At 48.0% G+C, this 22,453-nt stretch overlaps 1 long non-coding RNA gene across 1 annotated transcript; it reads right to left on the bottom strand.

Moving 5' to 3' along the window:
- Positions 1-1,648: 1,648 nt before the first annotated feature.
- On the bottom strand, positions 1,649-16,149 carry LOC132249950 (uncharacterized). Its single transcript, XR_009461493.1, has 4 exons — positions 15,911-16,149; positions 4,780-4,894; positions 4,058-4,112; positions 1,649-3,209 (listed from the first exon to the last, which is right to left on the bottom strand). It is a non-coding gene; the product is annotated as an uncharacterized LOC132249950 (long non-coding RNA).
- Positions 16,150-22,453: the final 6,304 nt, after the last annotated feature.

Genomic DNA, 22,453 nt, shown 5'->3' on the forward strand with positions numbered 1-22,453 from the left:
ACCATTGACAGACAGTTAACTATACGCTAGGGCAGCAATGTCACTGATATGCAAAATCAATATAAATCTAGGTCATCTGCAGTTATGGCATCCTGATCTGTGATATCTCCATTCAGGTTTGGATTGCTTCCATGTTCAGATAAGAAGCCTCCAAGGACGTCTCAGGTTCTCCACTCCAGGAAGTGGCACGGTGTAAAATCCCAATGGGTGCCAATACAGTGCACCTTGCCTTAGAAGTCTCTTCTGACTAGCGCCCTTTGCTCCCCCACCCCTGGATTCTCTCCTGCCATCTCTTGATATAATAACTAGACAGGGGAGGCTGCGTGAAGGGCAAAAAGAGCTTTGGGAAAGGGGAACCTTGTCTGGACTGTGGCTCACCTGGCCTCATCCCACTCTTACTCTGGCTGTTTCTTCTAGCTTGGAGCCCTCTATCCATGGTTGCAAGCTTCTGGCTCAGGTTGGGCCATGCCCTCGTGACCTCAGGCTCCAGGCCCCATGAGACCCTGGCAGAGGCAGCTGGGTCCATGGGTCATTTTTCCTAAGTTCCACTCCGGCCTTTCGGCCCCTGGCAGGCTCGGCCCATCTTGAGCCCAGTCTTTATGTTCCATCCTCTCACAAGTCTGAAGTACAGGGTGTCCCCAAGCACCCCGTTCAGTGGCCTCCACCTCCCCTACAGTACAATCCAGTCCACTGGGGAAACATAAACCACAAAACATGGGCGCTGGTCTCAGCTCAAAGAAATGTTCCACCAAACCTGCAGCAGCGTGCTCCAAGCAAAAGAAAAACAGAAAAGGCTTGAGGTATTTAACTTGCTCCCAGTGTGGGCTCTTGGGTTTCTTTCACCTTGGCTGCCACTCTGAGCCCTCCCTTCATGATCCGGTGTTTGGCCCCTGAGTCCCTCCATCAGGGTCTCCATCCCCTGTACCTCCTAGATCCAGACTTCCTTTCTGGCCTGATGCTTGGGCTTATAAAGGGTGTTCCAGGTCACCTGACCCTCCACACCCACCCCCTGGGCCAACAGGCGCTGTCTGTACCTGGGCCTGGTGGCTATCTTGTTTTAGGCTTCTCTGCCTGTGACTTTGACTCTGGCAACACAAAGGAAGCATAAGTAAAAGAAAGAGGGAGACAAGGCTGGGGGAAGGACAGGGGCGTGAAGCAAAGGAAAAAGAAGTCAGAGAAAGGAACACTATAAAGGGAAGGGAGGACCAGGTACCCCTAGCACCCTTCCCCCCACAATAACGGAGTAAGGGCCCTGTTACACATGGGTAATTGCCTCTTGGTCAGAACTGAACCAATGCCAGAGGCTAGCATTAGATTGCACCATGTCAATGAAGGTACTTTTTCATGATAGGACATAAAATGACATTGTTAATCAAGGCTCCATTGACAATCCATAGCAAAGTAAACCTAATTTTTGTCTTTCTGTGTTTGGGAGCATTATTTCATCCTAAAAACCAGAACTTTTGAAGAAAAAAATATGAAATTGCATCACAGACTCAGTATAGCAGCACCTGAAGTATTTGTTTGGATATCATTGTATTTTATGTGATGTCTTCCATCTTCCCTTGTTTTGCTGCATGACATATTCTACAGTGCATCAATGCAGCAATTGTTTTGGAGAAAGGAAGCGGTGTTGGAGCGGAGCAAGAGCTGATTATAGCTTTTGGCTTCTGCCAGGGGAGGCAGTCTGAGGTTCCTATATGGACAAATTTGCTGGATGCTTCCACTGCAGGGACATTATTGTTAAAATTTATAACTTTGTTTTAGGTTTGAAAGCTATTATTCTATTGAGGTGAATGGGGAAATTAATAATGGGGAATGAAGAAATTATAGATTTTCTTGAAGTCCCTAATTGAGGTCAGGCCATTGTACTAAACAGTGTAAAAATACTGAAACCTTTGGGTAGGAAGTTTCTCTTATTTCTAAATAGACAAGACAGAGGAATGATAAGAGAAAGGAGGTTTTATTTTCCCCATTTTACAGATGGGGAATTTAGCTCGGATGTCTCAGAGCTGTCTGCTAGTCTCAGACCATTTTGCTTTCCTTAAATTTCATTCACATTTGGTTTGAGGTTGTGTTCAATGGCCACAAGGGCTGAAGACCCACTTTTAATACCATAAATAAACATTTACATTTTGAAGCACACTTCCACAGCAAATGACAGAATACATTGGTTCTGGTCCTAATCCGTGTAGGCATTAGAATCTTGTGATGTATTTCATAAGACTTCTTGATTGCCTTTACTCAACCTGATAACTCCTGGGAAAACAGCAAACTGCTTTGTTTTCAGTAGGATGTTATCATGTTTTAATTAACCCAAATTAGTTAACTTGAGAGCACATTTTCTGGTCAAGACCAGGCCTTTAACCAGGTGTGGCAATTAAAGAAGTTTGTGGAAACTTAATTCAGAATTTCCAAACTTAAGCTTGTTTTTCATATCAGACTTGAGAGGTTCCTAGCGTTCATTTTGTGTTATAGCTATATTTTAGTACAGGTTTCAATGGAAGCAGCTGATAAGTATTTACAGTCTTAAATATGTTTTTGTCTGGGAATGTGATACTCTTTGGGATTCTTCCATTCGAAAGGCTGCAGATATAATGAAAGTTATTTCCCAAAGGACTGATGAGAGGTCTGAGAGAAGAAGAGAAATGTTGGCCTGGCTTTTTGGCCTGATGTGACCAACTATCTTGTAGGACTGTCTACAAATACTGACATTTTTTTCTTGTTTATGTTTATGGGATATTGCTTGAATTTAAATTTTTCTTCAGCCAGTTAACACAAGTCAGAATTTATGTTCTTTCCTACACAATTAATGTTTACTAAATTAGTGGCACAACAGCAGCAATATTTGACTATGTATAAGTTGCTGTAGAAAACTATCTTAGTAGCTGATTTGGTGTTTTACTCTGGCAGAAACAGTTCTTCTATCCTTGGAGCACCAACCTATTTATGTTCCCCTGTCATAAAAAAGCTTGTTCATGAAGGAATCCAAGTGAGTGCGTGCGCTTGATAATCATGCTCATTATTCTCTGTGATCTCCCTCAGCCAGCAGTCTTCTGGGGGCAGACTTCTAAAGGATTTTGTATTTCACAGTCTTTGGAAATATTTTTATTTATACACTAAGTTTCTAAGGGCCATGAAGCGAGTGACAATTCATAAATAGTATGAGGGAGCTACATCAGCCTTGAAATAAGGAGTCCTCCTTCATTCTGTAATAAAAACGTTTGCTTCAGCATAGCTTTCAGACTGGTTCTCAGCTTTGAGGACTATAGTAAAAATAGTACTTGCCTTTTAAGTTTTATCTTATTTTGGTGGACATTCCCAAGGCTTTAGTTAATTAAGGAGAGATGTTACACTTTTAATCTAGAAAAGACCATGTAATGTCTCAATAAACTTTACTCATAGATCACTTCACCCACCAGTTTTGCACGAGGTGACACACAGCTGCTGTGTAAGACAGTACAGACACACACAACAGTTATCTCAGGAAGTGGACATGGTTAGAATTGAGGGCACAGACAGAAGTGCAGCTCCCTGCTGGAACTGAGAACGCTTTGCAGGAAGTGTTCCAACGATCCCCCCGGACAAAACAGACGTTCACTGTTGGTTCCAGGGGGGAGGAAAATTTAGCTGCTGGCTGCAGCCTGCAGCCAGTTACCCCTAGCAATGCCCTGTGGGGTGATTTGTAGCCCTTCCCCCACACCACCACCTTGGTGGGGCTCCAGTAAACCTGCTCCACCCTCCAGCGGGGGATGAAAAAAACTCAAAACAAACTCCCTCTGCTCCCTTTCATCCCTCCCATTCTGAAAACAACTTGAGGCTGGGAGGCAGTGCAGACACAAGTTTCAGAAGCTATGTTTTGAAACATCTTCACCTGACTCCTCATGCAGTGAGGGTTCAGATTTTCACCCAATCAGCCATTTTTGAAGCAGTCTGCAGCCGTGCACATGTGTATGCTCATGACTATAGACAGCTTGCTGTGGCCTGATCAGGCAAAAATTGCTACTTCTGTCTGTGCCCTGAGTTTCGAAATACTATCTGGATTCCTTTCACTTACCTGCTATTTAGGGTTTTCTGTGTTTGGCTCCATGTTTTCTCACATACAGCACACCCTGAAATATAACATGCACAATTTTTGGAAAAAAGCAAAAAGGAGAAAAAGATCTTACCTTGTTGCATGGGTTGCATCAAGGTCTAGGGTTATGTGCTATGTCCAACTTCAGACTGACCTTATATACCAGCCCAAGTTAGTGGCTGGATATGGGGCTGCTTCCCAGGTCTTACCCCTTGCATTGGGTGTGACCCTGCATATCAGCCCAATCCAGCCCTCTGGGTCTGCAGCCATGTGCTGGGTCCAACCTGTGCACCAGCCCTATCTAGTGCCATAGGTCTGGGGCAATATGATACCAGCATTGACACCATATGCCAGGTCTAGGGCTGTGCACCAGGTCCAATCATGGACTGACCCCATGCACATGCCCAATTCAGCACACAGGGCCCTGTCATTTGGCCAGGGAGTTCCCCAGGAGTCCGGAAACTTTGAAGCAGAGAAAAGCTAGCAGCATTAATTCCTGTAGCTCCCAGTGCCATAGTAATTAACACTGCCACCACTCTCTCACCAGTGGTCCATATTTCTCACATGGAATGCACACCTCAATTTCCCCCAGCTGGCTTGAGGAAAATATGTGTATTTTATGCAATAAAATATAATAAACAGAGCTAAGGGCTCCTTTAGGGCAGTGAAACCCTGACATGTATTATGAATTTCAGATTCATTACCTGAATTGGCATACAGGCAATAAAATAACTCCTGAGTTGATCCTTTGCTGATTCATCACCAGGTACAGCTTTCCATGTAGGAAAAACCCCTCAGGCATGTTTCCATGGATTCTGCCTAGTCACCAAACAAATAGTAAGAGTCTATTCTGCTGCCTTGTCTGTCAGACAACTTAAAAGGGTTTTTTGGTGAAATGTAACATATTAGTTGCCTTTTAAGGTAGAGAATTACTATATTTATTCAAATATAAGGCAACCCTGATTATAAGACGACCTCCCAAGAATTACATTAAATTGATAAATTTGATATCGTTTTCCAGGTATAGAATCTAATTATTGGAGTTTTGCTTTGAATTTGCCCCCTCCCACTGGTACAGCAGTGAAACTAAATCTAGGGGGTTAAATAACCTCTTTGCCTTCTGTTGCCCCCAACTTCTTCCTCCTGCAGCCCCTTCCCCCCTCCCTACTGTCAGACCCTGCTCACCCTAAGCACATTGAAGTAAGGAACACATTTGAAAAAACTGACCTGAAAATAAATATAGCTGTAATACATTGCATAGATTTATACCCATAAACTTAATTTATCCAGAACTGATGCCTATTTTGCAATTGCTGCATTTTTTAGCACAGATACTACAGAAACACATTTTTAAGCAGCACTTTTGTACTACATAGAGTACAAAATATTTATTTATTTATTTATTTTTGCTTAAAGCCAAGTTAGCAATTGTTCAAATCTCTGTGGCTCTACCATGAGCAAGTCTCCTCCATCCCAGACCCATCAGCCTAGCACTTTGAATACTCCCCAAATCCACGGCAGGCATTTTATGTTCAGTCCCCAAACGCAAAGGCATTGGATTTCATATGCCCCCTAGTTGTACTTGCTCCTAGCTAAAAGGCCAAAGGAGAAAGCCAGCAGAAAAGCACAAAAACAGTCTCCCATTACCATAAAACTGTACTACAATTTTTTATTTGCTTTTTAGGGAAGTTTTTTGTCCCAAGTCAAATCAGCCAAATCAATTCCAAATCTGTGAACCATATGTGGTCCTGCTATCAGCAAGCATCCTCCACCCCCACCTGGGGCTTCAGATGCTTCCAAATCCTTTGGCAGGCATCCTCTGTGCAGGCCCAAGCCTGTGGGGACCTGAACATTTCCCTAGCTCCCTGTTTGATTCCCCAGCCCCTTGTTCATAGTTTAATAGTAGCTAGGGTCAGGAGGGACCTGAACAAATCATCTAGCCTGACCCCCTGCCACAGGCAGGAATGAATGCTGGGTTCACAAGACCGCAGACAGGTGATCATCCAACCTCCTCTTGAATTTGCCCAAGGTAGGGGTGAGGACCACTTCCCTGGGAAGTTGGTTCCAGATTTTGGCCACCCTAACTGTAAAATAATATTGCCTCATGATCTCTAACCTAAACCTATTCTCCATCAGCTTATTACCATTGTTCCTTGTCACCCCAAGGTGCTGGGGAGAAAAGTGCTCTTCCTATTTGCTGATGATCTCCCCTGATAAGTTTGTAGGCAGCCACCAGGTCCCCCCTCAGCCTCCTCTTGCCAAGGCTGAACAGGTTCAGGTCCCTCAGTCTCTCTTCGTAGGGCCTGTCCTGCTGCCCTCTCACCAAGTGGGTGGCCCTCCTCTGAACTCTCTCCAGGCTGGCCACATCCTTTCTAACGTGTGGCGCCCAGTACTGGATGCAGTACTCCAACTGCGACCTGAACAACGTCGCACAGAGGGGGAGTATTACTTCTCTGGACCAGCTTGAGATGCATCTTTGGATGCATGACAAGGTATGGCTGGCCTTGCTGTCTGCAGTCTGGCATTGGCAGCTCATGTTCATCTTGGAGACAATAATGACTCCAAGATCCCTTTCCACCTCTGTGCTTTCAAGAAGGGAACTCCCCAGCCTGTGCGTATGCTGTGGACTCCTTCTCCCAAGGTGCAGCACCCTGCATTTGTCTACGTTGAACCCCATTCTATTCTCATCTGCCCACTTTTGTAGTCTGTCTAAATCTAGTTGCAGCCTCTCTCTCCCTTCAAGTGTGTCCACCTCACCCCACATCTTAGTGTTATCAGCAAACTTGGACAATGTGCTTTCAACCCCCTTGTCCAAGTCGACAAAGATGTTAAACAGTGCGGGCCCGAGGACTGAGCCCTGGGGGACCCCACTGCTCACATCTCACCAGATTGAGTACTACCCGTCCACCACTTCTCTCTGGGTGCACCACATCATCCAGTTTTTTACCCATCCAACTGTGTAGGCATCAATGCCACAGTCACTTAATTTATTAATGAGAATGGGGTGAGAGACAGTGTCAAAGGTCTTCTTAAAGTCTAGAAAGACTACATCCATGGCAACACCATCATCCAAGCATTTAGTTACTTGGTCATAAAAGGCAATCAGGTTGGTCAGGCAGGACCTGCCTTTGATGAACCCATGCTGGTTGCCCCAGAGCATGAGCTCCCCTGCTGGGCCCCCACAGATGTGCTCCTTGATGATTTTCTCCAAGATCTTCCCAAGGACCGAGGTGAGGCTTATACTTACTTGGGTCCTCCTTCCTCCCTTTCTTAAAATGGGACCACATTAGCTAGTTTCCAGTCCCACAGCACCTGGCCAGATGACCGTGAATGCTCATACAGCCAGGCCAGCTCGATGACCCTTGCCAGCTCCCTTGTGTGGAGGGCATCTGGACCTGCAGATTTAAAAATGTCCAGCCCTCCCAGAAGATCCCTAACTACATCTGCGCTGATCCAAGGCCTGACAGAGCTATCCCCGAGATTGTCCCTACCTCTGGTAGGAGGGTTGTCCTGGTCCCTGTTCAGGAAAACAGAGGCAAAGAAACTGTTAAAAATATCAGCTTTCTCATCTGGCGTAGCCACAAGGTTACCATTTGAGTCTTGTAGAGGCCCTACATTGCCTGGTGCCCTTTTCTTGCTCCCAGTGTACTTGAAAAAGGACTTTTAGTTGTCCTTAATCCTGGACACTAACCTGAGTTCCATCTCTGCCTGGGCCTTCCTAATAGCCCTCCTACACTCATGGGCCGAGGAGGAGTACTCCTCCTTGGTGATAGTCCCTCCCTTCCACTGGTTGTACGCCTCCCTTTTAGTCCTCAGGCATTCCTGAATGCCCTTGCTGAGCCATGGGGGTTTCTGAGCACTCTTACCCTGCTTGCTTCTCTCAGGTATGTTACCCTTTGGGCCTGGAGGATCGCCCCCTTAAGGTACGACCCTCCCTCATGGACTCCCATCTCTACTTTCTGGGCTGTCAGTGCCTCCCCCACTAATCTCTGAAGCTCATTGAAGTTGGCCCTTCTGAAGTCAAAGAAGATCACTTCCCCCAGATCTTCCAGGGTGGGGCACTGGCCCCCAGATCTGTGCTCTGTGTTTCAGCAGGCTGCTGAAACCCCACACATGGATCAGGGACCCACACCCCCTGGGAAGATCTGGGGAAATGATCAGAGAGTGGTGTAAAGCCATCAGAGAGCTGGGGAATTGAACAGGGAGATAGACATGAATATCAAAGAGCAGTCCTTCCCCACTCTTCCCCCTCCCTCTGCCTAGTTTCTGTTTAGCTGAAGCAAGGCTGACTTCGAAACTCAAAACATTTCAAAACTTTTGAAACCTTTTGAGTGCCCTCATTTCATTTCAAAGCTATTTTGAAGCCTTTTGTTTCATTTTGATTTCACTGTTTCAAGCTCAAAATGCATCGAAACAGCTTCGAAACAAAACACCGAACAAAATTTCGCACAGCCCTACTATAGTTATAGTTATACAGTATCTCAAATAAGCTTTCCTTCACATACCTTAAAACACATTTAAAAACCCATGCACCTGTTACAATAGACACACCTGCACCCCCGCATTCCTGCACACCTGTCCACAGTCATTTCCCTAACACAGTCTTTTAGATCTCTCCCTAGTGATGGATTTTATGTTGTCTACTTATTCACTGTTGCTGTCACAGTCACTGCTGCTTAGACCAATGCCAAAAAGTTCATGATTCACCATATAGTTCATTGGGCTGGGCCCCACCAGAGTCAACAGCATTTCAAGCTCAGCACTACTCAGTATGTGTGTGCACTCTAGATACCACCCAACAAGGATCCATGTGCTAATTAACTCCCTACTCATGGCTAGCATTGGATGTTTTTCTCATAAGTTCAGGGATCCTTCAAAAATTTATATGCAGATGAGGTATAAGGCAGCTTGTTCCATCTTCATCTTATGGAGGGCGGGGCCACACTAATCATATGCAATAGGGTGAGAGAGGGGCTGACAGGGATTCTGAGTAAGCTGTTTGGGGCTCTGTTTGGTGATGTTTGCCAGACATTTAAACCTGGTAAAGAAACAGAAAATATTGCAAAGGGGAAACAAAGACACACCTCAGCTGTGGGAGTGAAGAGGAATTTTAAATGTATGCAGTGCAGTGGCTCACCATGACTTGAAAAACAGTCATTGCTGAGGAAGATTATGTTCAATAGGTATTACCATGTCTTATTCAGATGGATTGTACTAATCTATGGTTCTTAGCACGTTTGTCCCATATGGGTCATGTACTTTATAATTATTCTCAGTGCTGGCTGCATTTTGACAATTTCATACATAGTTTCCATTACTGAGGATAAGCAGCTTTTAGTAGCAGTTCAAAGATAGGCAGTGTATGTAATGGGGTTTCTTTGTATGTGAATGTAAAATGAGGAGCTTCCTTCCACCCCCCTTCCCCCCACCCATGTTGACTCGGAGGGGAGGGGAGAGGGACCTTGCCTTATAGTCAAGTAAATATAGTAGCTAGGCTTTGTTTGTAGGGTTCCCTATCATTTTGGCAGCTTTTTTCTGTTCTAAGTAGATGATTTTACCTAGTTAACCCTGGGACTGAAAGAACATGAGTGTTTTCTTGAAGGGTGCGGCAAAACTTTACAGCTGGGTTTGCAATAGAATGTCTTTTATCAGAGAAAGTTCTGTAGACAAGAGTGTTAGAAACAATGAATCATTTTCTCTGTTTTCATCCTCTCCTGCTATCTTGAAGTCTCAGCTGGCCACGAAGAAACAGAGCTCCGTCTGTGGGTGTGAGGGGAGTCCCAGACTCAGTGCCAGACACAAGCATGACACCCTCTAACCTTTAAGGGTTTCAGTTAGTGTTATATGGCACATGTGTCAACATTAGCCTAGCTGGGTCTTTTATTTTTTGTAAGCCTGGCATTGATATGGTAATGAACTAACTCCCTGGGATGATGCAACAATAATGCAAATCAGTTACAGCACCTGCCACTGTAGTCAGCTTCGCACAGGTCTACATATACGATTTTTATTAAGAGTTGTTGTTACATCATAGTTGAGGGGCAGGATGCTTTACAACAGAAAAGATCCCTGTGAAAATATTCACAGCCCAAACCTTCTAATGTGGGTTTTTAGCACCAGCATTGCACGTGTGGATGCAATGGAGCAATGACCCAAAGCCAGTAGACAGAGGCATTCTGGCACAGGTAGGCAAAATAGGTTTGGGATTCCTGAGATAGCACACAGAAGTGTGCATGTTCTTTCCAGTGTCCATTCCTGTCTTTCACAGCTCCTTTGACCATTAGCAGCACCAGCCTTTCCCCATCATATTTATACAAGTGTCAAGTTCCTAGCTTCACACAGCACATCTACCTATCATACAGAGCCCCAGTCTTGCCTTTAATTAGCTGGCTGACCAAATGAGAAGTAGGAGTAGTCCAAAAGAGGAGAGGAAGCTAAGGGAAATAAATGAAAGAGGCACATGAGAGAGTGGGAGGTAGTTTGGGCCTGAGTTTTGAGGAAAGTTCATCAGGAGGCGAGGTGGGGAGTGTATTTAGAACACAGGGAACAGAATGCTAATTTTAGGCGAAAGCTATTCTCTCTTATTAGAAGAGAGACAGGCAATGTAAAAGCTATAGGAAATAAATGAATCTTAGATACTGTTCTCTCACTGACAGCTTGGGGTTAGGAAAAATCCTAGAAAAGTCAGCTTGGTCTGTACTGTGCCTCCTATTTATTCACACCAAGGATGTCTACTTAGCACAGTCTGCCTTCATTCTTTGCATGCAATTTTCACTGACTGCAGTTGAGTCCTGCATGCGAAATGAGTGATAGAAATCTGCAGTGCAGAGGAGAGGGGCAGGTAGCCCCAGCCATGCAGACATGCAAAGAAAGCAAACCTGCTTCATCTCTGCCAGCCCTGCTGCAACATGCTATAAAAATGGCATGAGCGTTCAGTTCATCAGAGGCTAGAAAAAAAGAAATTGTTATAAAAGTCAATCAGCTATAGGGATAGAAGAGCCTAGTACATTTCCAAATATCACCTATGGATTGCACATTTGAGCCTATGTTCTCAAAAATGCTTTGGGACATTTGTACATGTGCTCTGGGAGTGCGGGGAGGGGCACTTTAATTAGAGTGGCTCTGAGAGATGCTCTAATTAAAGCGCCCAGTGTGTCTCGTGTATCAGCATCCCCACCACCATTTTTCAGCATGGGGACGCTAATACACGAGATGCTGGAGTTTGCTGGAGCACAGTAATCACTACGCTCCAGCAGACTTGATTAATCGAGTCTGCTCTGATGCACTGTAATTACAGCACTTCGGAGCAGCCTCGCTACTTGTGTATAGGTGGCCTTGGTGACTAACTCCCACTGATTTTAATGTGAGAGGCACCTAAGCATCTTTGCAGATCTTGGCCTCAATTCCTTTGCTTGGCTGAGAACCTCAGTGTGCTCACCTTGAAAGTGCACAGGAGAGATTCTAATGTGTGAAGGTAAGTGGCACAATAGAAGTCATTTGTGACTACATTTTTGAACAGTGATCACCAGCCAACCTTAGACATTCACAGCCAGTGTTAGACATTAGGCCTTAGCATCAGAAGCCCCACACTTTCTCCCTCAAGCTCTGTGAATTGTTCTTAAAGAGCAAGTTCTAATGTATCTTCTTATCCTGTCTCCCTCTAGTGTCTGACAGTGCTGGCTACTTTATTATATCATGTGCTCATGCTTGTCTTCCATTATCATTATCATGGGCAATTGTGTGTGCAGTCAGGGAAGTGATCAGGTTTCTAATGATCCATTACATTCTCATTAGCAAGCTAAACAAGTACACTCTAGATGAAAGTACGGTGAGAGGGATGCCTAACTGATTGGATCATTGTGCTCAAAAGATCAGTCATCAATGGCTCAATGTCTTATTGGGAAAGCATTTTGAGAGGAGTTCCCCTGGAATCTGTCCTGGCTCTGGTACAATTTAACATCTCCACTAAGGTTTTAGAGCAGGGATGATCAAAATACAGCGTATAGGCTGGACCCAGCCCACAGGGAGCGCCTGCCAATTCACTGGATCCAGCCTGTGGCTGCCATCTCAATGGGCCACATGGGGATGAACCTTGCCCAGGGCAGTCTGCATCATGCTCCAGCCTGGGCCCAGCCAGCACACACAGCTTACCGGCGGGGCTGCTCCTGGTGTGGCTGCAGCCACTCAGGACTCCCCTTCCTCCCCTTCCCTCCCGCAGTGGCTCCTGCTCCTGCTGTGTCATCCTGAACCAGAAGTAAGCTTCTGCCAGGTGGCTCCTGCCTCAGCATGTGGACCTTCAACTCAAACTCCCAGCTGCCTTCAACCCACCCGACATGGGTGGCCAAGTGGGTGGAAAGCAGCCGGGAGCTTTAGCCAGGTGGCTTCTGCCCCCAATGCACAGGGCTTTGGCTCCAGCTCCTGGCTGCCTTCCACCCACTCAGCTGCTCACAAGCAGAAGGAGGAGGAGAAGCTGCTGCTGGAGGTGAGGGGAGCCAAACAGCACCCAGACAGCTGCAGCCTCACTGAGAGACTGCACACTCCCCTGCTGCACTACGTATCCATGTTGTCCCAGGTTCACCCTCAGCTCCCCACACCATGCCACACTGCCATGGCCCGTGGGGTTTTATACTGGGTTTTATTAATAGGAGTATGTTGCCTGCAAGTCAAGGAAAGTGGTTCTTCCATTATGTTCAGCACTAAAGAGGCCTCCCTCAGGTACTGTGTCCCGTTTTGGACACCTCACTTCAAGATGTGGACAGTTTGGAAAGAGTCCAGCAGAGAGCAAAAAAACCCAGTTGTTAGACATCTAGAAAACATGACTTACAAGAAAAAGTTGGGAGAGCGGATATGTAGTTTGGAGAAGAGAAGACTGAGGAGGGATTTGATATCAGTCTTCAAATAGCTGAAGTGTGGTTATAAGGAGGATGGCAATAAACTACCATAGTTATATGCATACCATGCACCCCCTGAATAAGATGCACATCTTGGTTTGGGAAGGCAGAATGAAGAAAAAAAAAGATTTTTCCAATCTCCCCTGCAATGGCACCAGCTCAAGTGGGACTGAACACTAGCCACATGGAGCAGGGGTGGAGTCCCATCATTAGCATCATCCTCTCTCCCTCTGCTGCTCAGCTGAGAGATACTGCAAGTTTGGGAGCAGCTGGGAGAAGGCTCAACCTGTAGCTGTTGACCCTGCAGCATGGGGAAGGGAAGAGAAACTGATGATGGGATTCTACTCCTCTTCTACAATTCAGCCCTGGATGAGCCAGTGCCAAGTACAGCCCCCTTGTTGCTATCCCAGCACTCCCCGACCTCCTTCCCAGCATGGAAATCAATCTCTCCACTTAAGATATTCACCCCAAATTTATACGGGTAATTTTGGAGAGAAAAGTGTGTGTGGTATGCATATTCTCTCTGGCCTCAGAGGACAAGACAAGAACTAATTTCTGTTGTAGCAAGGGAAATTTAGGTCAGATATTTCGGGAAAAAAACCTTTTTACTATGAGGGTGGTTAAGCTTGGAAAAGGTTACCTAGAGAGGCTGTAGAATCTCCATCCTGCAGCACCATATACATGATGCTCAGCATGACACAGAATTGGGTCTTAAACAATGTCTCTCTTACTAAATACAAGACTCAAATGGAAGGCAGCAGTAGCTGTATGCTCTTCTGATAAATGGCATTTGCCCTGTGGAGCTATTTTGCTAAATTTCAATATAGCTGTGTGTATTGCAGTTAATGTCATGTCCTACCAGGAAGAGGGAAAGAGGAGAGAAAGTAATTCTAGTTGCCATGGAAACCATATAATAGCAACAGAAGAGGAAGCCTAGAAATACTTTATTTTTCAACCAGATCAAAGTTGTGGATTATAAATCTATTTTACTGCCACTAAAGATTTCTCTGTGGAAAAATTTGGCAAAATTAAGTGGGGTGAGGAAGAGATAAGGTCTTGAGAAATCAAAATATGTTTTATTTTATGGGAGTAGTCTTGTGTAGCAAAGTTGGGCTCCAGGGGAGACCATAATGTCCCCTGATGGCCACACAATCCCCGCATGCTCTGGGTCTAAGGTACTCTCCCCTTCCTCTCTTCTGCCACACCTTGATGTAACTATTGAATGCTAGAGAGACAGCTTAAATGTTCTATAATGAGCCCTCCATTTTTCTGACAGCCTCAGGTCCCTCCTGGACCCTGCTGGTCTCAGGCTTACTTTTCACTCAGTGGGCCCTCTTGGCCCACCCATGCCCCTCAGGGTACTTGCAGCCTTAAGGGCTATTTGTGGCCTCCGACCTCCCCTATAGCCATTGCCATGCCTTGCAGGTATTACCATTTGATCATTCCCTTATGTGGGGCTTGGCCTTCTCAGCTTCTGCCCTTTTTCTCTGGCTGCAAGCCTCTAGCCCTTGTCCGTGGATTTGGGTCCAGCTCTCTTGGCCTCATCTTGTTCATTGTTAGTATCTCTGGGCCTCTGGCCCTTGTGTCTCTTGTACTGGGCCCCTAGTTTCTGCCTCTCCTGGGCTGCTGGGCCCCTGGCCCAGCCTGGCTTTGGCCCTTGCTAGGCTTCAGCCACTTTCACCCAACTTCAGTCCTCTGGCTAAGCCTGCTTTGTGTCTGGAGCCTCTAGCCATTGGCAGGGCTCAAGATACTCTAGTGTCCTCAGGCACTATTGGGACCTCCACCTTCCCCTGACAGTCCCAAACCCAAACCACTGGTTATTAACTGTACCAAAGGGAAAAAGCACACTGGCTGTAGCAAACTGAACCTGCTCTAGATACAGCAAATGACACCAATAGCTCACTGTCTTCCAGCAAGGCTTCCCCTTACCCAGGGGTATGTTCCTCTATAAGGCACCAGTATTCTGCTGGGAGTCTTTAGAGCAGCTCTAAAGTCAGCCTGGCAGCCCCCTGCAATTGTCCTGGCTAGCAGCTGTTCATCCAGTGGCTTGCAGGGCTTATATGCCACATAAGCCTTGTCCCCTCTACTCAGGTGGCTCTGTAACCATCTGCAGGGGATCCTCCACAGGGCCTAATGGCTGCTTGCCATGGCAGCTTGGAACTGCTGCTCTAACAGCCTCTTGCTGCTCAAGCTAGGCTTTCACTTCTTGTCTCATTGTGGGCTGTCAGGCCTGTTGCAAGCAGCCAGCCTCTGGTCTCCAGTTGCTTATTAGTCCTGTGTGAAGCGGCTAACATTTGCTTCAGATTCAGATGATTCGAGGGACAATGATTCAATATGGTGATTCGAATCTCTGTCCCGAATCGATTCAGCCAAATCCGATTCGGAGATTCGGCTGCTGCCAAATCAACCAAATCTTTGAATCACACAGGCACCATCCCCCACCCACTCTCCCAGCCCTGCCCACCCCAGCTCCTGGATCTTTGGGGGAAAAAAGCTCCAACTCACCGGCTGCTGCCAGGTGTGGTGGGGGGGGCAATTCCCACTGACCCCCAATGCCCCACGCCACGTGGGGGACTCTGCCACAAGCCCCCTGACCCCTGCCTGCTCTCTTAGCCTCCCCACATGGCTGCCCTGCCTGCCCCAGCTCCTGGCCCTTTAAAACAAACAAACAAAAACCTCCGAATTCACTGGCTTCTTCCACGACCCCCCTTAAGCCCTGAGGCCACAGCAGCAGCCAGTAAGTTCTAGGTTTTTTGTTGCTGTTTTTTTTAAAGGGCTGGGAGCTGGGGCAAGTGGGGCAGCCATGGCAGGGGCTGGGAAAGTGGGCAGGGGTTGGGGGTGTTCAGGAGGGCTGGGGGAGCAGGCAGGGGATGGGGCCTGGCAGGGGTCCCCCCATAGTCCCCTCCCCTCTCCTTCAGCCCCCCCTTTCCCACCCCCTACTTACCAGTAAGGAGTCCAGGTCCAGCTCCCTGCTGCAGCCAGAGGGGACTGCCCAAATCACTGAAGCTCTCCAAATCTTTTCCGAACTGATTCGGAGAGCTTCAGATTGATTCGGACCTTTTAATTGGTCCCCGATTTGATTCAGATTTGGAGATTTGGCCACCAGTCGGGCCAAATCTCTTCTGAATCGAATCAGCACCCAAAGCTTTGCACAGCCCTACTGCTTATTCCCTTGCAGCCAGTTTGCCCTAGGCAGAGTTCTCCTGACTGACAGCAGGTGCAACCCTTTATCCTGAGGGGCCTCTCCCCTGCCTGGGCAGCTGCGTTTTGCCATTGCCTGGCCTCTCTTAGCTGCAGTTTTTTTCCTTAAAGTAAAAGGAGCCTCAAGTTCTCTTTTGCACCTTGCAATAGCACTGTCAAGAAGGATTTCTGGATTAAGGTAGATCACAAACTCAGCATGAGTCAGCGGTATGATGCTGTTGCAAAAAAAGTGTCGTTTGTGCAATTTATGGTTGCATTACTAGAAGTACTGCATGCAAGACATGGGAAATAATAGTACTGTTCCACTTATCAGTGAGTAGGCATCAGCTGGAGTACTGTTTCCAGTTCTGAACAGTATATTTTAAAACAGATGTAGAGCAGGGGTGTCAAAGATATGGCCCATGGGCCAGACCCAGCCCATGGAGCCCAATGATCCATCCTTCAACAGTACTTATGGGTCTCAGACTGGCTCCATGTGCCACCTGCACAGTCACAGATTCAGGTCACAGCATGCGCCAGACCACAGATTCAAATCTAGCTCAAAAGGCTAGCTCTTCAGAGCTGTTTAATAGATTACATAGAATAAATCACTCATCTTGTTCTAGTTCCCACAGGATGAATGCCTACCATAAAAACTTTGGCAGCATCTGGAATCATTGTTGGCAGCTGGTATGGCCTGGCACACACTGTATGCAGTTACAGCCAGAGTGTGCACTCCATGTAGCACATGTAGCCAGTCTGGGGTGCACACTTGCATGCTGTGCCCATACTGAACCATCCCTGCATGCTGGAGCTGGCATGTGGGGCTGGTCAGTGGACCTGATCTAGCCTGTGGACCAGCCCCACATCCTTTATTAGGTCCACAGTGCCAGATGCATATGATACCCCACTGAAGAGAACTGGGAGAGGATCCAGAGGTGAGAACCAAAGAAGATGAAGAGGTTTGAATGCAAACAATGCATGGAAAGATGGAAGGAACAAGCTATGTTTAGTTTGCAGAAGAAGTGATTAAGGGTATCTTATAACAGTTTTCAAATATTTGAAAGACTGCAATAAAGGAAAGCAACTGTTCTCCAGTGCCACAGCCACCAGGACCAAAGTCAGTGAATATGAACTGGAGCAAAGTAAATTTAGATTAAATCTCGGGAATGACTTCTCTACTAGCTGTTCTCTTCTAACTGTAAAAGAGCAACAGAACAATAGAATAAGTTGCCCATGGAAAATTGTTGAATCTTCTTTTGGAGGCTTCCAACAGGCTGGATAAGTATTCAGATAGCATGGTTTAGGAGTAGTGAATCCAGCACCTTTGCAGGGTGTTGAACTTGATGTCCCTTCCAAGCTTATTCTGTGGTTGTACTGATTAGGGAACTGGTATGGAATAGGATATCCATGGCATCTAGGTCACAGATTCAAATGTGGCTCAGGAGGATAGCTCTTTAAAGTTATTTAAATGGAATATGTGCAATAGATCACCCATTTTGTTCAGGTTCCCACAAGGTTATGCTTGCCATAAAACCCCCTGACAGTTTTTAGAAGTTATTGGCAGTCACCAGAGAAACCACAGTAAGGGTCTGATTCAAAGGTCACTGTTCCCAGAAAGCATCAGGGAGCCTTCGGGTCAAAGGGCTTGGATCCAGCATGATGCCTCAGTCGATATCTCAGTTCTGTAGGTGGTCTCTGTATCAAGCTTAGGTACGTTGGTAGGGCATGGTGGGGAAGTTTGCAGTCATGGATCACACCTTAAGAAACAGATTACTTCATTCTCCAGGGCTGCTGGTCCAGCACTTATGTAATAAATTCACTTGTGTATTTTGATGGAGGGGAAGATTTGGGTAGCTGGACAACAAACTGTTACTGCAGTGGAATGATGGTCTCTGAGAGTATTATCCAGGAACTGGTCCAGGAGGGACAGGAATATGCTCATCCTGGAAAAACTTATCTTTAAAACTAGATAAGACTATGAATTTTGTTGCCATATGTAACAAGCTCGTGGGTCCCCTTCAGCATCTGATGCCTCCTGGTAGGTAGACTCGTTTGCCATCATCTCAGGGCTTCCTTACCTCCTATGTCTCATCTGCCACACCTTTGGTGTTATCAATGATATATTGGGGAGGCTGCCTCTAGGGCAGGTATAGGCAAAATACAACCCATGGGCTGGATCCAGCTCATGGACGGACTTTATCTGGCCTGTGGTGGGTCCCTCAGTCCCTCCTGGTCTAGGCGCCATCTGGCCATGGTGCGTCCTGCTGCCCCCTGGGCATGCAGTAGGGATGGGGCAGCTGTGCAGCTAGACTGCCTTCCTAGGCAGCCCGGGCAGCGGTGACTCCTTCTGGCTGCTGCCGCTGCTGACCCCAGTCCCATAGTACTGGTGAGGACCTGTGCACACACCCTGACCCCAGCCTGCTCCACACCTGCTCCAGATTTGGTCCAGCGGAGTGGGCCAGCTCTGGACCAACTGGAACCTGCATGCACAGCCCCGACCACATCCTGTCCCACACTTGCTTCAGACTTGCCCGCTCATGCTGAGCAGTGGCAGCAGTGGCAGTGGCTTGGCAAAAGCTGCTGCTTGGCACAGGGGAAAAGCAGCCCCTCCCCTTGGCACTGCTGGGCCCTTCTTGCTGCAGTCCCTCCCCTTCTCTGTGCCAAACTGCCCTGCAGCTCCTCTGCACTGCCACCGCTGGCCTGCTGGGTGGCTCTGAGGCAGTGGTGATGGTGGTAGAGAGGAGCCACAGGGCAGCCCAGGCATGGGCTCTGGGCGGCTGCAGCAAGAAGGGCCTGGCAGCAGTGAGGGAGAGCGGCCACTTTTTCTCCACACTGCAGCAGCATCTGCTTGGCCACTGCCGCTGCTCAGTGTAGGCAGGCGGTCCACGGCAGGTGCGGGGCCAGCTGGGGCTGTGCATGCATCTTCCGTCTGGTCCCCTCCCACCGGGGCCAGTCCAGGGCAGGCCCAGGTTGGGGCTGAGGCTATGCACTGCTGCCGGTGACAAGGAGGAGTTGCAAGGTACACAGGTTCTGAGCTGTTGTGTGGGGGGAAGGGTGCTGACCAGCCCACGGCAGCTCTCCAGAACTGCTTATGTGGCCCATGGGCCCAAATAACTGCCTGCCCCTGCTCTAGAGGCTGGGAATAGCTTCTTAGGTGCTCCTTCCTCTTGGCTTCTCCACCCCAAACTCAGAGCTCTGTGTTTCTCTAGGGATGATTCCCCTTTACAGCAGTCGCCTCCAGGGCTTCTCTGGTCAAAATGTGGTCTCACAGGCCCTCAGTGTGCTCATTGGCCCTCACTGTGCCTTAGGGCAGGTTTAGGCAACCCCTGGCAGATGTGCCAATTAATGGCACGTGGAGACATTTTCCTCAGCATGCCAGGAGTTGTGTGAAGAAATTGTTTTAAAAAAACATTTTTTTAAGTTGCTGCTCCAGGCTCTCCGGAGCAGCCACAGGTCCCAGCACTGCAGCAGGCACTGGGAGTGGAGTCAGGAGAACACAGGCAGGGACACAGCCTGCGTTCTGCTGACCCTGCCCCCATCCCTGGGCTGCGCCCCCCAGCCCAGCCCATAAGGGGGGAGCTGCAGGTGGGCAGGACTGGGGCCCGGGCAGGCATGGAGGAGGGCCACTGCTCTGGAGGCTCCTGGCCAGCTCAGCCCCAAGCATTTCCTGCAGCAGCTGTTCCCAGGGCCCTTGCACTGGAGGTGGCTCCACCCTGCTCACACTGTGCTTGGTGTGCAGAGAGGCCGAGCATGGAGCCGGGAGCCCCACAAGCTCAGCATCCTGCCCTGGCCAGGCAGCATCCCCTCGTGGGCAGGGCAGCTGCGGCCCAATCCAATGGAGCTGCATGCACTGGGTTCGGCTGGGCTATGCAGCGGGGGCTGCCCCACCTCCTGCTCTCCTCCCGCCCCACCCCCCACTCTCCTCCAGCTGCCATTTTCCCAAGGACCCAGCCAGGTCGGCCCACCCACAGTGCCTCCCCCCTGCACCTGCTTCTCCCAACACTGCCCAGACCCTGCTCCAAGTGTCCAGCCCCAGTGCTCAGTGCCGCAGTGCCACCCCCACCCAGGTGAGATGGGGCATCTGTTTGCCTGAGCCCCAGCTGGATCCAGGGCTCACCCATCCACTGCGAGCCTCTAGCACTGCAGCCTTCTGCAGAGCCTGCCTGGGCCCTGGCCTCACCCACCCACGGGTCCCCTCCAGAGGCCAGGGTGCAGGTAGGCACTGTGAAGGGCCATTGCGCTGGAGGCTTCTGGCTGACTCAGGCCTGAGCGCTGCCCATGCCACCTGTTCCCAGGACCCGGGGGGGGGGGGGAGGATAGGGGGGGCCTCCTACAGCTGGGCCCCATGGCTGGGCCCCTATGTTGCCCCTAGGATTCTTTCTACCAGAGACCCCCAAGGATTGACACAGCCCTCGTCTGATTTGATATCAAGTGAACTTTTAATAGTAACCCCTACGCTTATTATAAGTATTCTTCCTTGCAATACGACCTGGCAAGCTGTTCCTTCAGGCGTTACAGCAGCGACCTTTGGTGGTACCAGCCTCAGATCCTCTGCTGGGTGTGTGGGATGTTAGTTTCTGGATTCCTTGTTGTGCAAACAAGAAGTCCAAAGTTTTTCCTGTCTCCCCAGGGTGAGAAAACACAGCACACACATACACACACGTGCACGTACGTCCCTTTGTTTGTCTGTCACTTTTGTAACTTCTCTCCCCCCAAATTGTCCAATCCTCTGGCTCTGCGCCAAGCAGTCCTTATGTGGTGCACCAATCCCCTGGCACTGTGCCAGCCACATTCCATAGAGGGAAACTGCTGTCCTTTGCTCACCTACTGCCCAATCACAGCACTCACATCTCCAGGTGCCACAGAAGACTTTGTTTAATTTTGTTGCTTAGTTCTGGAAAGGCCTGGACTATGGCTAAAAGCCTTAGCATAACACAGTTTGCCCGCTACACTCTGCTCCAGGGGCAGCTCTACCCCATTCATGCTGTGCCTGGCGCACAGGGAGGCCAAGCTGGGAGCCTCCCAAGCCAGTGCCCTGCCCCAGCTAGGCAGTGTCCCCTTGCAGTAAGGGCAGCTGCAGCTCATCAGCCTAATGAAAAGTTCGATTCCTCTGCCCTACAGTCCTCCTCAGCTGCTCAGTATTCTCACGCTTCAGGGTTTGGGTCTCTGTGGCTGCTGACTCTTGCAGAGCTCTGCCCATGTGGCCACAAAAGTCTTAGTCCCTTGGAGACCCCACTCTTCCCTGTTCCCCCTCCCTATGGCATTAACAGGGTTGGGGTTCCCTGTTACAGCACATAGTCTCCTTTGAATCAGTACAACCAGAGGGCAAGAGCAATCAAACAGAGAAAATCTGAGATCTCTCTTGGGTTCTTCCCCACATTCCCCCAATATTAAGACCTGCATGTACAGTGTATGGAATGTTTTGATCAAACGTGTGTTTCCATTCTCCCTGACTTGCTCTGTCATGTACTCATGCATGCGCGCGTGCGCACGCACACACACACAGAGTTGCCTCGTTAACTCAAAGAAGTAACCAACATTCAGAGCTTTGAAGTGCTGTTTCCATGTGAATAAGCCACTTGGGCATAGTTTAGTGAAATTTTCATAAAAATATACACAAAAATATTTTCTTTCCCTGAACACAGCAGCAGCCAATTTTCTTTGCTCAGAAATCCCCTAGTGTGTTAATCCAGTGAGAGCAGTACATAAGAAGCCCTCTTTGCTTCCTTTTGAGGTCACATTTGCTTCCTTTTGAGGTCACATTTAGAACAGCTTCTATTGGCTTGCTCCATCTGACACAAAAAGCCTACAACCACAATCCTCTCTCTTGCATTAGCAATCAGGAAATCCCCACATAGTTTAGCTTTGCTCTGCCCATGTGTCCTAAAGTTCCAGGATAGCCCCTACTGTTTGCAGCTGCTTTTGCTACATGAAGGCTTTGTTTGCTCCTTCCGTTGAACCTAAGTGCTTGGTGCATGCATCATTGGCTCTAATGATGCCTGTAATAGTCTTTATATTAGCATGGTGGCAGCCATTAGCGTCTTTCACAAAACAACTACGTATGTACCAACATGGACATGTACAGCTTAAGGAAAATATCTTTGGAAAAAACTATAATGTGCAGGTTTCTATATAAGATTTCTATATAAGATCTCAGGTGAAAATATACTTACTGATGTATATTAACTAGGTCAGTATCTTGGCATTCTGAGGTGACACATTTCACAGGAAGTCTTTTTCTATGATTTCGGTGTAGCTAATAGTTTTATGTTACTTTTTAAAGGTTTTTTAATCAAATAGAAAT

Source organism: Alligator mississippiensis, chromosome 1 (assembly GCF_030867095.1).
Source record: "Alligator mississippiensis isolate rAllMis1 chromosome 1, rAllMis1, whole genome shotgun sequence".
NCBI lineage: Eukaryota > Metazoa > Chordata > Crocodylia > Alligatoridae > Alligator > Alligator mississippiensis.